The following is a 15,113-nucleotide window of genomic DNA, read 5'->3' on the forward strand; positions in this document are numbered from 1 at the left end:
AGCTCCCCCAACATTTCCAACTTCAGCCTGTTACCAAATTCCAAAGTTGCTTCCACATTTTCAAGTATCCTGATAGCAATGTCCCCCTCCTCAGTACCAGTTTTGTGTGTTAGTCCCTTCTTGTATTGCTATAAAAGAATATCTGAGACTGGGTAATTTATAATGAAAAGTGATTTATTTTGGTTTATAGTTCCACAGACTGTCCATGAAGTGTGGTGCCAGCATCTCCTTCTGGTGAAGACTCAGGAAGCTTACAATGATGGTGTAAGGTTGAAGTGGGAGAAGGCATATCACATGGCAAGAGTGGGAGCAAGAGAGAGAGGAGGTGGGTGCCAGGCTCTTTTAAACAACCAGGTCTCATGTGAACTAATCGAATGAGAGCTAACTCATTACCATGAGGACAGGCCCAAGACATTCATGAGGGATTTGCTCCCATGATCCAAACACCTCCCACTTGGCCTATCACCAACATTGGAGGTAACATTTCAACTTGAAAGTTGAAAGGGACACACATCCTTACCATATCAGGTCCCAATTTTTCACCCCTCTCATGTGACTTTACAGTTCCTCCCACTAAAAGGAAAGAGTATTATTTCTCCGTCCCTTGACTGGATTCAGTCATATAACTATTTTTGGCCAATATAACTAGGCAGAAATGACAGTGTACCGGTTTTGAAACTGTGCCGGCAGAGCCTTTGAATGTTTTTTTTTTGTCTCTCACACCTCTGCCATCATCATGAAAAGAATATGCCTTTGCTAGCCCCAAATCTGGGCTAGACATTCTTCTGCTCCAAAGAAGATGAGAGAGCTATGTGGAGCAGAGCCTCTCCGGATGAGGCCAGTCTAGGTCAATGAAACTCCAGCCAACACACTGACACTTGAACAAATGCTTTCTGGTGCATGCTGCTGAGATTTTATAATTGCCTGTTATACAGCATTGCAGCATTAGTTGGCTGATGCAAATATATTATTAGCTGATTATAATGATTGAATTTCTGGTATTAAACCATTTTACATTTCTGAAACAAAATTGAAGTTCCTAAAATAATAAATGTTTATTATTATTTTAACACAGGACTGAATTCAGTCTGCTTAATTGTTCATTTAGAACTTTCTGTTTGCATTCTGTGGTCATCTTAGTCTATTTTATCTTTCTCAGGTTGGGGCATTAAAGTTATGCTATCATCATAAAACATACTGGGACATTGCCCTAACTTCAACCTCAACATACAGCAGTGCATCCCAAATGCTGATTCATAGGAAAGTTCTCATGAATCCCTGGTATAATGAAAAATAAATAAATAAATAAATAAATAAATAAGGAAGATGCAATGGGTTTGATAATGTAATTTTATTTAAAGAATAGTCCTTAATTCTGGTCTTATGCACTTCCCATGTTCTCAATGTTGTATTATTTATTCATTTGCAAAATGATTCTGCTGATAAATGGTAATAAAAAAGAATGTTTCTACTACAAAAATTAAAACCTGACAATCCCATGTTGGTTTCTCCAACTTTTCCCCTTAGCTCTCATAGTTTTTGAAATTCAAAGTTTGAAACCATCTGTCTAGAATAATTTAAAGAGCATGTGATAAATATAAAATAATTTGTGCCTTGAGAATTGGAGTTATTCTGAAGCAGTATGAAAGAGTGGTAGAGAATAGGAACTTTGAACCATATAGCCTCTAGCAGTCACTTAACCATTCCAAGAATCATTTTACTCCCTTGTAGAAGAGGGCTAATAAGTAGGTACCTTTTAGGTCTATTAGAAGGTCATATGTTACAAGATGCTTAGCATAATATTGTGCATACAGTAAGTACTTGATATGGCTTGACTGTGTCCCCACCTAAATCTCAACTGGAATTGTATCTCCCAGAATTTCCATGTGTTGTGGGAGGGACCCAGGGGGAGGTAATTGAATCACGGGGACTGATCTTTCCTGTGTTATTCTTGAGATAGTGAATAAGTCTCACAAGATCTGATGGGTTTATCCGGGGTTTCCACTTTTGCTTCTTCCTCATTTTCTCTTGCTGCTGCCACATAAGAAGTGCCTTTCACCTCCCACCATGATTCTGAGGCCTCCCCAGCCATGTGGAACTGTAGGTCCAATTAAACCTCTTTTTCTTCCCAGTCTCGGATATGTCTTTATCAGCAGCATGGAAACAGACTAATACAGTACTCAATAAATATCAGCTATTTACGTTACTAGTATTTTGGTATTTTTCTCTTAATATATTTTGCTCTTAAAATGTTTTCTGTTCTTGATTTAATTTTTAAAACTTTTTGAATTGAAGTAGAACATATATATTTAAATATGCAGAAATCAAAATGTATTACTTAATAATTAAAACAAATCAAACATATCCACGTAACCACCTAGGTCAAGAAATAGAATATTACCAGCATCTCAAGAATCTCCCATACAGACACATACAAGCACCCTACCAATGAAAAGTATTCATTATATATAATTCTCCTCAAAGGTATCCTGATTTCCAACACTGTAGATTATTTTTCTGTTTTTTAATTTTTATAAATAGAAGTATACAATGTATAATACATAATTTTTTTTGGTCTGGAATCCATTGCCTAAAATTGTATTTTTAAGATTCAAGTGTGCTGGTGTGACATTGTTTGGCTCTGTGTACCCACCCAAATCTCATCCTGAACTGTAATCCCCATGTGTCGAGGGAGAGACCTTTACTCCCCAAATGTCGAGGCAGGGAGGTGATTGGATCAAGGGGGGTGGTTTTCCCCATTCTGTTCTCATGATAGTGAATAAGTTCTCATGAGATCTGATGGTTTAATAAATGTTTGGAAGTTTCTCCTTCACTCTTTTGTCTCTCCTGATGCCTTGTGAAGAAGGTCCTGCTTCCCCTTCCCCTTCCACCATGATTGTAAGTTTCTGGAGTCCTCCCCAGCAATGTGGAGCTGTGAGTCAATTAAACCTCTTTCCTTGATAAATTTCCCAGTCTCAGGTATTTCTTTAAAGCACTGTGAAAATGAACTAACACAGTGCATGCAGCTAGGGATTTTTCATATTAATGTATAGTATCCAATTGTGTGATTAGAACACAATTTACTTATTCATGCTAATATTGATGGATTGTTTCCAATTTCATGATATGTCATCAAAAGTATAATCACAATTATTGGTCTTTTTGAGAATGAACTTTTGGATTTGTTAATATACTACTGGCTTTATGCTAGCTAATTAAGATCTGCTTTTATCTTTATTAATTCATTTGTCCTTCTTCTTGGCACTTTTCTTTCCTAAGTTTAAGTTGAACACTTAGTTTATTTAGCTTAATTTGGTGAAGATGTGTTTGCTTGTCCCAGATTTTTCATGAGATGAGATTTTTCATGAGATGAAATCTAAATGTGTTAGGAGGCAAAACTTGGGTATATTTTTCTGAACACAATTAAGTTGCTTTTAAATGTTAGTTTATGGTGTTGTGAGTTTTTGTTTTTTTCTTTATACTTATTTTAGTGGGAAGTTGTACTAGGCTCCATAATTGCTGTCCACCAAATCCTGTATGAAGCTGGAAGTCTGTACTATGGAAAATCTGCTAATTGTATCCATGCTCCCATCCATCCATCCATCTACCCATGCGTGAATAATTATTATATGTGAAATACACCATGAGGTGCTAGAAAAATTTAGGTGAACAGATAGAAAGGTTTTCTTAAGGACAAGAGGGAGCTGCAATTAAACAGGGACTGACAGGATCAGCATTTTAGAAAGGCAATTCTGACGGCAATATGGAGAACAAATCATAATTAAGCAAATTAGAATGTAGGAGCAGCTCTTCAGAAGAATGGATGACCTTCAGGTGCTCACTGCTCATAAGAAGCTGGTGAGATGTGGCAGTGTTTCCCCGGAGGGAACATTTTTTATTACATAAAGTCTCCACCATGCACCAGATCTATTTTGTTTTTGTTTTTGTTTTTGTTTTGGCACAAGAATAAGAAACTATGCCTTTAAAGAAGATAAAGTTTCTAATTGTTTCTTTTTAAAAGTTTCTTATCCTGATGTCTAATAGGAATCATTAGAAATTAATATTTTTCTAACTAGAGGCAGGTGATAATGTCTCAAAATTTCCAGAGCTGTTTTATATGAAATCTTAGCATTAATCTATTTCTTTTTCTATGACATTTTAAATACTAACGTAGCATTCCTAACATCTTTCCAGAATCCAAATTATATTTTATAGGAAGTAAAAAAGTCTTTGAGCCAGGCTGTTCATCCAAAGCATTAAGAGTTTCAGCTAGATAATTAGAGACTGGTTAAAAAAATGTGAATATGAAGTAGCAGAGCTAATTCTAATGAGCCACCTAGGACGATTAATCTTATTAGTTTAATGTTCTGTCATTTAGCTTAATATTTTAAAAAACTATTGGAAATAAAGACACCATCACATGATGACTAATCGAAGCTGGAGCATTTGAAAGTGATTTGAGAGGGAAAGTGAGAGGTACCTCCTGGTGAATATATGAGCTTAAGGAGCAAGGTGGTATTTGGGTTTCTGAACCTGCAGGTTCTACAGCCTTGTGCTTATACCCTGACTCATGAAGGAAAGGAGGCTGGCACAGGTAAAGAAAATACCAGAAGTGTCATAAAAGAGGATTTGGTAATTCAGCAAAGCTCTGAGTCAGTAACTACCACAGGTCTGGCATGGCAATTGCAGGCCATGGACTATTAAAACAGCCTCATTCAAAATGAAATTAAAAAATGGAGGTCTTAGTCCTGGATCTCCTTTTCTTAAACAGCATTTTTAGAGAATTGACCACAATGCCCGAAAAAGGTTACAATTCATCAACCTAAGTCACCTATTTATGGTTTGGTGTTGATGCTTTTCTCTACTCACTCTCTAAGGTTAGTTAAGATGTTAGATTGTTTTCTTACCTTGATTTAGAAGAGAATGATGGTCCCTGGCTGGACAGGCACAAGGATATCTCTATAGGGTGGTGAGGGGTGAGGGATGAGGGCAGACTGGGGATGTGGGAACTGGAGGGAAAGATGGGAAGAGGAAAATAGCATGTGAAATTAAAGACATCTAAAGTTTTTGGTTTTCCTTAGATGACATTTATCAAAACAAATACATCGTTAAATGGTATTTAGTTGAGCAAGTACAGTAACTGAAAAAAGTAAATGAAGTATGAGTCTACTCCTGTATAATCAGAGCTCTAAATTCTTATTTTACTTTTTCTTCAATATGTAGTCTCAGTAAGAATTATATCAGAGATGAATTCTTTATAAAGAATGAAGAAATTCTGGAATCAAGATAAAAGCATTGGCAAGTTACAGTTGAAAGCAAAGAGTGAATACTGGAATTTTCAAAAAAAATTTCTAACACTCCAGCAAGGGGTTTTTAATTTATTTTTTAAACCACTGAGTACCAATAGCTTCCAGGAGAGGGGGATAGAGAGTCAACTGATTTGACTGAGGCTCTGTTAGAAAATCTGGTTTTAAAAGTTAAACCAGCCTGGCGCCATGGCTCATGCCTGTAATCCTAGCACTTTGGGAGGCTGAGGTGGGCGGATCGCTTGAGCCCAGGAGTTTGAGACCAGCCTGGGCAACATGGCATTACTCCGTCTCTACAAAAATACAAAAAAATTGGCCAGGCGTAGTTGCGCATGCTTGTGGTCCTAGAAACACCAGAGGCTGAGGTGGGAGGATCACATAAACCCGGAAAGTCAAGGCTGCAGTGAGCTGAGATGGCGTCACTGCACTCCAGTCCAGGCACAGAGTGAGACCATCTCTCAAAAGAATAAATAAATAAATAAGAAAGAAAGAAAGAAATTCTAGTCTCTCAGGGCAATATTTCAGAACAGTTCTCCTTCGTATATTTGCCATACCTAGTTCTTTCTTAATTTCTTAATTTCTTTCTTGACTTAATGACTTTGGTAGACATGTTTGTATAATTAATACTCTAACCCACTGAAATACATCGTGATCGACTGTCATTCCAGAACACTAAACCATATTAAATGTAAGGATGGTGCATGTAGCTTCACACTTCACATGCACAACTCAGTGAACACTGCTTCAATCATTCCTCCAAGCTTTTCATTATTTCAACCCAGAGTCTACATTCATCTAAGTCACTACGTGCCTCTATTCAAAATCCATATTTAGTTCAGTAAGTAAATATCTGTATAAATATGAGCAATTTCAAAACCACACAAATGCTACTGTTTTATTCATTACAAGTCTTCATCACAAAATATTGCCTTCAGCAGAAATGAATGTCTTTACCTGAAAAGGAATCAGGAAAAAGAATTGTTTTAGCTTTGCCAAAAATGAGATAGAAACCTGTCTTATGACAGATAATCCTTAGATTATGAGATAAACTGCCTTCTTCATAATATTTCTCACACTTGTGACACTTTTGACTTTTTAATGTATTTCTAAGACAAAGTGATGTCTTAGAAGGGTGTTTCTGAAATTTAATTGTTGATGAGAGCCAACTAGTGGAAATAACCAGCGCAAGCTCTTCTGCCATGTCCTAACTAACTGAAGATGGGATCATAATAGCTGTAGTATGAACTCTGCCCACTGCTAAACTCTAGTCATGCCTGGGCATGCCTCCCAAGCTTTGTAATGGCTTGCAGAAGCCTGTTTCTAGGAGGGTGAGGAGGTTCCTGGGAGAGAGACAAAGAAGATAGATCCAGTCCCAAATGGTAGATTGGTCTGAATAAGGACTAACTTTTTGATTTATGATGAGAAACTAGAAGAAGGTCCAATGAGTGGGCTTTTACACAGAAAGCATTGAGTGAGAGGGTCCAAGCAAAAACCAAGCAAATTGGATGATGTCGCCTCTCTAGCGATTCAGCAAGAGCAACAGTAGCTGCCCAGTCCTGATGCTTCCATCTGTCCCGGAAAATAGCCATTGGATCCTCTCCATTCAGGAGACAGGCATCTGTAGGCTGGGCCACCCTAGCCCGAGGAACCTGCCAGGACTTGAAATCTCTAGAAACAAAAGGCAGTTGTTTTTATACATTAAACACAATATCCAAATCAATAATTGCTGGTTTAAAGTCAAATGGCCCAATCAGCTGTATATTTAAGGATATTTGTACAATAAATTTAGGTGACAGTTTGGTGACCCAAAGAAAGATTTTGTTACCACATTCCAAAGGGGCCTTTTTCCAGAGGCTGTATTGAGACCAAAGGGAGAGGCAGTTTTTGTGATCTCACTGAGTGTATTGTTGCAATTTATCTCCAAGCCCAGCCCCCACAACATGAATACTTCAATACTGTTGTGAGGAGAGAACAAAGTAAAGACTGGAAGGGCTATTTCTCTAAATTTAAGACATTAGTGCACCAGCAGCTTGGCCTGAATAGTTCTTTAACAGATTATAACCCCAAAGGAGGCAAGTGGATTATCTGCCTCCTTTCCAAGAGAACACTGTAAAATGCAGCTATTTCCTCTCTGCTGGGAGAGAGAAGTACCCATTGAGCATGGTGTTGGCTGGAAGATGCGCTGGTAGAAAAGACAGGAGGGGGCAGTAGCAGACACCAGGAGTGGATTTGTTACTAAGTATAGGTGAGCCATCTACTGGAGGTGCCCAGAAATATTTGTGTGGTGGTGGGGATTTTGTAGGAGCTGGAACTTCTACATTAGCAATTGAGTCTATGAAACATGAATTACAACTGCGTCTTAACCCCAAACATGCGTATAAACTGGGAAGATAGGTTTCAGCTAGGTATTATAGGAAAGTAATTCTGGTGCTTACAGTCAGTGAAGGTGAATTAACATTCGGAGTGCTTGAGGTTCCTCTTGATGTCTTTGGCAAAAACTGCTCGGATCATACTTGACTTTAGACATTACAATGCAGAGGTGGTTTTTTGGGGGGATTACTAATTGTCTGTTATATATTCGGCACTACCTGGATGCTATAGAGGATGCAAGAGAAATATGAATATTCCTGTCCTTAGGGTGTCATGGTCTGGTGGGGGAGATAACACAAGTACACAGGCAACTTAGAAACAAAGTAAAAGTGGGAGTTAGGAAGATGCAGATATTTTGTTCATTCTTATAACTGTAATTACAATTAGCCCATGTTGGTGGACCTAAGCTGAATAATTCCCCTGGGCTAACCAGAAATTTTAAAAACCACAGCAGATATGCAGCTCTCATTTAATCCATCTTCTAAATTCCTTCTTTCTTTACTTGGATTTTATGCTTAACTGGTACTCTGCGTAATCGCTGTACAAGTAAAGACTTGCTGAGCTTAGTACTACTATTGCTTACATTGACTCAGCTTCGTATTTACATGGCCAGTGCTTCAACATTTCTTTATGATTATGCCAACTTCCTAATTTCACTGCCATCCAAATCCTTTTGTTGGATAAATTAAATTTATAAACAATAACTTTTATATTATATACCATCGAATGTAAGAAACCATTGATAGTAAAATGTACCATTATTTTATGTACTACTAAGAAAAAAACCTGTCACTATACTTCCATCTCACTTAGAATTTTAAATTGATACTTTAATTAAAGGAGATCTCTAAGGCTTACTTATACAGAGAATTTTATCATATATTCTCCTTGTGCAAAATAAAAATAAACATGCAAGCAAAATAAATTGCTTAAGATATTCCTAAAACTTCACATTCAGAGTCTAACTCTTCCAAGTCACTTTTTAACCAAGAGTTGTTGGTGCTTTTCCACATAATGCTTCCTCCGTGGATCAGAAATATTGATGATATATCATTACTTCTTTTAAAACTTTTTATTAAAGAAAGAATGCATATTACATGGATGTACAGCTGAATCAGTTATCTCAAGGTAAACATCCATTAAACCACTACCCAGTCAAGAAAGACAACATCATGAAATATCCAAGGATTCCCCTGTGCTTCTTCTCAGGCACTATCCTTGTTCCTCTACTGCCACTGCTGTTAGTATGTCATCATAGATTAATATATAGAATAGATTGCTTCTTTGTGTCATTTACATACATGGAATCATTCAGTATCATTCCTTTGTGTCTGACATTTTTTGCTTGACATTAGGTTATGAGCTGTATTCTTGTTGTATGTAGTTTGGTTCATTCATTCTTATTGCTATAAAAGACTTAATTATGTGAATATACATAATTTTATTTCTCCATTTTCCAGGTGATAGACAATTGAGTTGTTTCCATTTTATTTCATTACAGATAATTCCACAATGAACAATCTTTTGCACATCTCTTTGTGCACACATATATAGGTATTATTCAGGAGTGGAAATCCTATGTATTTTCAGCTTTAGTAAATAATGTCAACAGTTTTCCAAAGTGGTTAATAATGCCAACAGTTTTCCAAAGTGGTTGTGTAGATTTCTTATTACAAGAGAGTATCAACTTAATTAAACAATCAAAATTCCTTCAAGTGTGTTATATCAAACGTCAATGTCCTGTGAAAACAATCTTGTTATTATTATTGTTTGACTATTTGGATTTAAATAGACATCTAGGTACCTGTTAAAAGAATACTAAAATTGTGAAATATGAGAATCGTCAGTAACTATTTTTAATTGATGACATATTCAGCTTGGATTGATGAGTAACTGATCTACTGATGTTCTTACACTAATATAAAAATAATGAGTAGGAATGGGTCAGGTGTATACACACAGGTACATACGCACACAGGATGGTGTACAAGAAAGAGCTTGAAGTTAAAGAGGATGAAAAGGATTAAAAGAAGCCTGATATCTAGCTTTTAGCCATAGGAAGTAACATCCAAAGATGGCAAATTTTTAATTTTCCTCTTTAGATATGTTTTATACACATAGTATTTTGCCTACTGAATCAAAGTCCTAGGTCATTTCACTTTTGTATTGACTAACATTGAAGCTCAATCTAAAGACATCTCTGTGGCAATAGGCACTACTCCCAAAGCAACGTGTGTGCTGAGGAATGGGGCTGTGGGAGCCTCAGAGGAGGAATTGGAACGATAGAAATAATGTCTAGAGCTGTCATTCTCTAAGGTGACCCTTCTGCATGGTGAAAATCATTTGCAAAATGATGGTTTAAGAGATGGCAACAGTGCTTATCAGAATGTCTTTATTTGACACTGAGGGAAGGAGTTTGCTTTTGCCAACAGAATAGTTGCCAATGATTTTTATTTTAAGTGTATTATATTTACAGGCTCTCTCTTTTCTTCCCCACCCTGCTCATAATTTTGAAATGCTTTTGGTCCTGTGGGTGAGATTATTGAAGAAACATTCACAAGAGATCTGGGCATTTGAAGGAGGAGGGCGGCTGAACCTGCAGGATGATCCATTAACAACTGGAAAAATAGCCACCATCCAGGGCAGAGAGGATGTTACGGGAATAATAGGCATCAGACGTTCTCTGTAGTTAAAGGTATTTCCTGTGACAAAAAAATAGAAGCCTAGGAGTTTTGGAAGGATCCTCCCTAAAGGGGTGAAAAACTTTTCCTTGCAAGTTTTGCAAGAAATAGAATGGGTAAAGCAATTTGTTCAAGAAATGGATCTAAATGCCCTTTCGTTTCTCTGCACCTTATTTTCCTCAAGCAATCAGTACTATAAGCAGGTGGAAAGAGCATGCATGTCTTTTGTTATTCATGAGAATTTAAGGTGGTATAATGTCACATGGACTCGTTGAAATTAAGGACCATATCCAGAGGTTTTTTTTGTTTTGTTTTGTTTTTTTCTGTTTCTCTTACAAATCCTGGCATATAGGAGGCATTTAATAAATGAGTTCTGAATATACTGTTTTTAATTGACATTTATTCCTAACTTTCTCATAATTCTTTTCTAGGGTATCAATGTACCCTAGTATAGCTAGCCAATTTCATTGCCTTGTATATATTATTTTCTACAGTTTCCAAAGAATCAAGTGCCTGAATCATTGCACTGGTGAAAGCTTTCCCCCAAAGTCACAAACAGTAAAATTTTTAGCAACTGAGACATCATTTTGTGCCAGGGAATATATGAACCTCACGTATGGCAAGATGGCCTTTTCTTGTTCTTCTTAGTCCTGTGAGGTTTTTTCTTTTTTTCTTTTCAATCAGTATCTAGTAGAAAAATTACCTTGAAATCTAGATACTTTGAGTTCATGTAGTATTTTTATTCCTATTCAGTTCCATCTTCTTTCTGCATTAATTATAATACAATGAAAACTAAATCAATAAGTTTAGTCTCCAGGCAATTAAGAAATTTAGCTCTAAGTAGAGCCTTTAGTAAACCTGAATCTTTAAGACTGCTGGACTTCTTTAAAAAAACGAAAAACATAGCCAGTTTTTGAACATTTGTTTTGTTTAATACTGTTCTGTACTGTAGCTATAGTGCCAATCAATTTAGCTCAAGGGTCTGTTTGACAAATGTCAGAGTCCTGGTGACCATGGTGCATAGAATTATGTCCAAGCTCCACAAGTCCACCATGGGGCCATCATATTTTTGGCTGGGGTAGAGTTCTGAGACAGCTCAAGATGGAGTCTCCAAAAAGTTCCCCAGCTTCTTCTGGTCATCACTGAATGTTGTGCCAAAGCCAAAGTCAACTATTTTTATGCTGTAGTTGGCATGTAGAAGGAAGTTCTAGGGCTTCAGGTCCCTGTGGATGATTTTCTTTTGGTGGTGGTATTCTATAACAGATCCAATTTGCCTGAACTTGCTTTGGGCCTCTTCTCCTTCATAGGCCATGTTCTAGGATATAGTCAAAGGACTCTCCACTGCTGTTGGACTCCAGGACTAAATACAAGGTGTCCATGGTGTTGATCACTTGAAAGAGCTTGATGACATTGGGATGATTTAGAGCCTTCATAATGCTGATCTCTCACTGTACACTCTGGAGGCTGGAGGATCTCTGCTGATCTTTCAGGATGACATTCACAGCCACCTGGGTCCCTGTGAGAATGTTCCAGCCCAACTTTACCTTGGTGAAGCTGCCTTGGTTATTTTCTTGAGGAGTTTGTAATCCTTAATAAGGGTCTTGTCATTAGCAGAGTTGGAAGCCAAACTGTGCCACATAGTTCACCGGCAAGTGACCTCCTAGCTTCACTAACTACAAACTCTAACTAGGAATGCTAACTACAACACTAACTATACAAACTATGCCACCTGCACATACCAATGAACACTGTCGGAGTTGCTCTGCTATTTGTAGATGACCTTTATGGCCATTTCAGTGCTGGTAATAATATGCTGGGCCAACTTCACTTTAGTTGTACCTGGGTGCTGGATGACGTCACCAGGAATCACCTCTCCCAGCCCCTGGCTCTGCCTACTTCTCTGTGTTGGAGAAATTCTCAAGTCCTGACTAGATGCTGATCCAGGGATCATCCGGACTGATGACACCTCTGTCCTCAAGGAGCTGACACTCTAGCAAGGGCAGATAGGTAGATTGGGAAGACAGATTGAAATTGACAGGGGCTCTTGGGTAGAACAGAGACCCCTGAATGTAACAGATGTATTAGGAGAACATGGAGAACTCAAAAATGAGAATGGAGTCGTTGGACTTCCCAGAAAACAGGAATCAGCATCTGGCAAGTCACCAGGAACCAAGTCTGCTGCATTTCTTCCGCTGTCCTTGGGCCACATCATCTCTTATCTGCTTCTGTCTACACATCACTACCTCCTCATATCTTAAAATCTGTTGGCTCTTCTCCATTTCCATTGCCCTGATCCTAGTCTTAAAGTAGTACCCTTTTATTCTTGCCCAGAAAACTGAAATGGCCTCCTCATTTTTCTCCTCAAATCCACTCACTCTTGCCTGTTTTCAATTTGTTTTCCTTCTCAATACTAACAGATTGGTAAAAAGTAGAAAATGTAGTCAATTGTTTTCCAGTGCCCCTACGTGATAGACATCAAAACTTCGACCATGATGTGGAACGGGAATACTGCTCACTCCCTCTGTGCCTTTGGACATACTGCCCTCCTTGTCAGAGGGTCCTGCAGCCCTATCCTTGCCTTTCTCAGGCATGGCAAAGGGTTAGCAGATGATAAGTGAGAGAAATGTGGGCACACTGTAAACACCAGCACTATAAGAATCACTTTTCTTTTCTTACTGCTGTGACCGAGGTGATGTTCCAGATAAAGCCTGCTCAGTGAGCCTGAGTCCAGATCCAAGAGGATGCAGAGCAGAGCAATGGTAGCATATAGCGTGATAGATGAATTCCCCTGTCGACCCTTGCTATGTGGAGTCACTTGTTACTTAGCATCACCTAGCCTGCCCTGATTGATGTATGTGGTCTATGAGCTCTTGCTTATTGCCCTATCTCTTGCTGAGGACTCTCTGGCTTTTCAGTAGTTCAGTAGTTATATATGTTGCTCTTCCCACCTTAGATGTATCTCTATATTATTCTCTTTCGTTGGAAAGTTCTTTACACCATTTTGTTGTTGTTGTTGCTGTTGTTGTTGCCCAATTCACATTTCTTTACCAGTGAGATCTCAGCTTACGTGTGACATTCTCAGGAAAGAATTGTCTGGTCTGTGTACAAGTTACCTAGAATTCACTTTCTTTGTTATCATGTCTTTCACTAAACTATAATTTCCATGAAGACGGTGTATTAGTCTGTTTTCATGCTGCTGATAAAGACATATCTGAGACTGGGTAATTTACAAAAGAAAGAGGTTTAATGGACTTACAGATCCATGTGGCTGGGGAAGCCTCACAATCATGGTGGAAGGCAAGGATGAGCAAGTCACATCTTACATGGATGGCAGCAGGCAAAGACAGAACTTTGTACAGGGAAAGTTTGTACAAAACTTTGTACGGGGAAACGTGCCCTTATAGAACCATCAGATCTCATGGGACTTATTCACTATTATGAGAACAGCATGGGAAAAACCTGCCCCCATGATTCAATTACCTCCCACTGAGACCTTCCCACAATATGTGGGAAGTCAGGACGAGATTCGGGTGAGGACACAGCCAAACCATATCAGACAGAGACCAGGTATTTAGCTCAGACTTCTTTGAGGCCCTGCTTCCTCCCCACTATGGGCCAGGTCCTGTGCTGAGGGCTGGAGGTAATGGGGTGAGTCAGTCATGAGTCCTGCTTTCACAAATCTGTCCCATAAAGGCAAAGGCAGACAGTCAAGCAGCAGGATTGGAATCCTGTGTGTGTTCTAACAGGTAATGAGGATAAGTGATGCTGGGCAAAGGGAAGGCAAGGGAGACTGCCTTGAGGAGGGGTTGTCTAAGAGGATTTAAAGAGGGAATTGGAATCATCCAAGTAGCGAGCTTGCTGAGATGGCATGGGATGGGGGTGAGGGGTTGTAGAGCAAGGAGACAGGGTTTTAAAAGCTTCAAAGAAGATGAGCCTGGGAGCGGCAGGGACCAGAGTGAACCTCTGGTATCTTTATTCTTGAGAATCCAAGCATTCTTGCTTCAGTGCCTTTGCAAGTAAAAAGTGGTAGGTGGTGTTTGCATACACTGTGAGAACCAGAACTCTATGTCCTGAACATCTAGAGGAGGGGTAATTACTTCCCACTGGGGAGGAAGGCAGCTGGGGCAGGAGCAATGGGGAAGATTCTTTTCAGCTGAGGCTACAAGGGAATGGAAGCTGGGCTGACCAGGTTTGGGGAAGAGGAGTAGCTCAGCAGCAAAGGTAGGAGGCCTGCCTCTGCGAAGGTAGTAGAAGGAATGCAGTCTGTTCTCCCTGCTTACCGTAAGTGGGGGTTGGCTTCCTGGGGACCAGCTGGCTGTGTAAGATCATATCGCACAATGGGGCCATTTTCTGTAGGTCCCCCCTGGATTAGAGAGTGACGATGAGCCCTGCCTCTCCTCTGTGCTAGTCACACCATTTTCAAGTGCAGCAAAGTTCACCAGGATAGGGCTGCCAGGAGCTTGCCCACTCAACTGATTGGAATAGGGAGGCCTGGGCAAATGATAGCTAGACAGTGAGGGACTGGGCTGGCTGCAGGAGATGGGAAGCTGCAGAGGTGGGTGATGAAGAAGCTGAGGCTTCACGCTTCCAGGTGTCAGGGTCTCTGGCCTGGGCCGACTCCAGTGCCAGTGGACTCCTTCCTGGGGGGCAGCTAGGTGCCTAACGTCTGCTGGCTGGGCTTCCAAACTCTCAGACTCTAACTGGATGGACTCTCTGGATCAGCAAGTGGGTGTCATTTGGTGCGCCATGGCTGACC

The sequence above is a fragment of the Macaca fascicularis genome, chromosome 11, assembly GCF_037993035.2.
Source record: "Macaca fascicularis isolate 582-1 chromosome 11, T2T-MFA8v1.1".
NCBI lineage: Eukaryota > Metazoa > Chordata > Mammalia > Primates > Cercopithecidae > Macaca > Macaca fascicularis.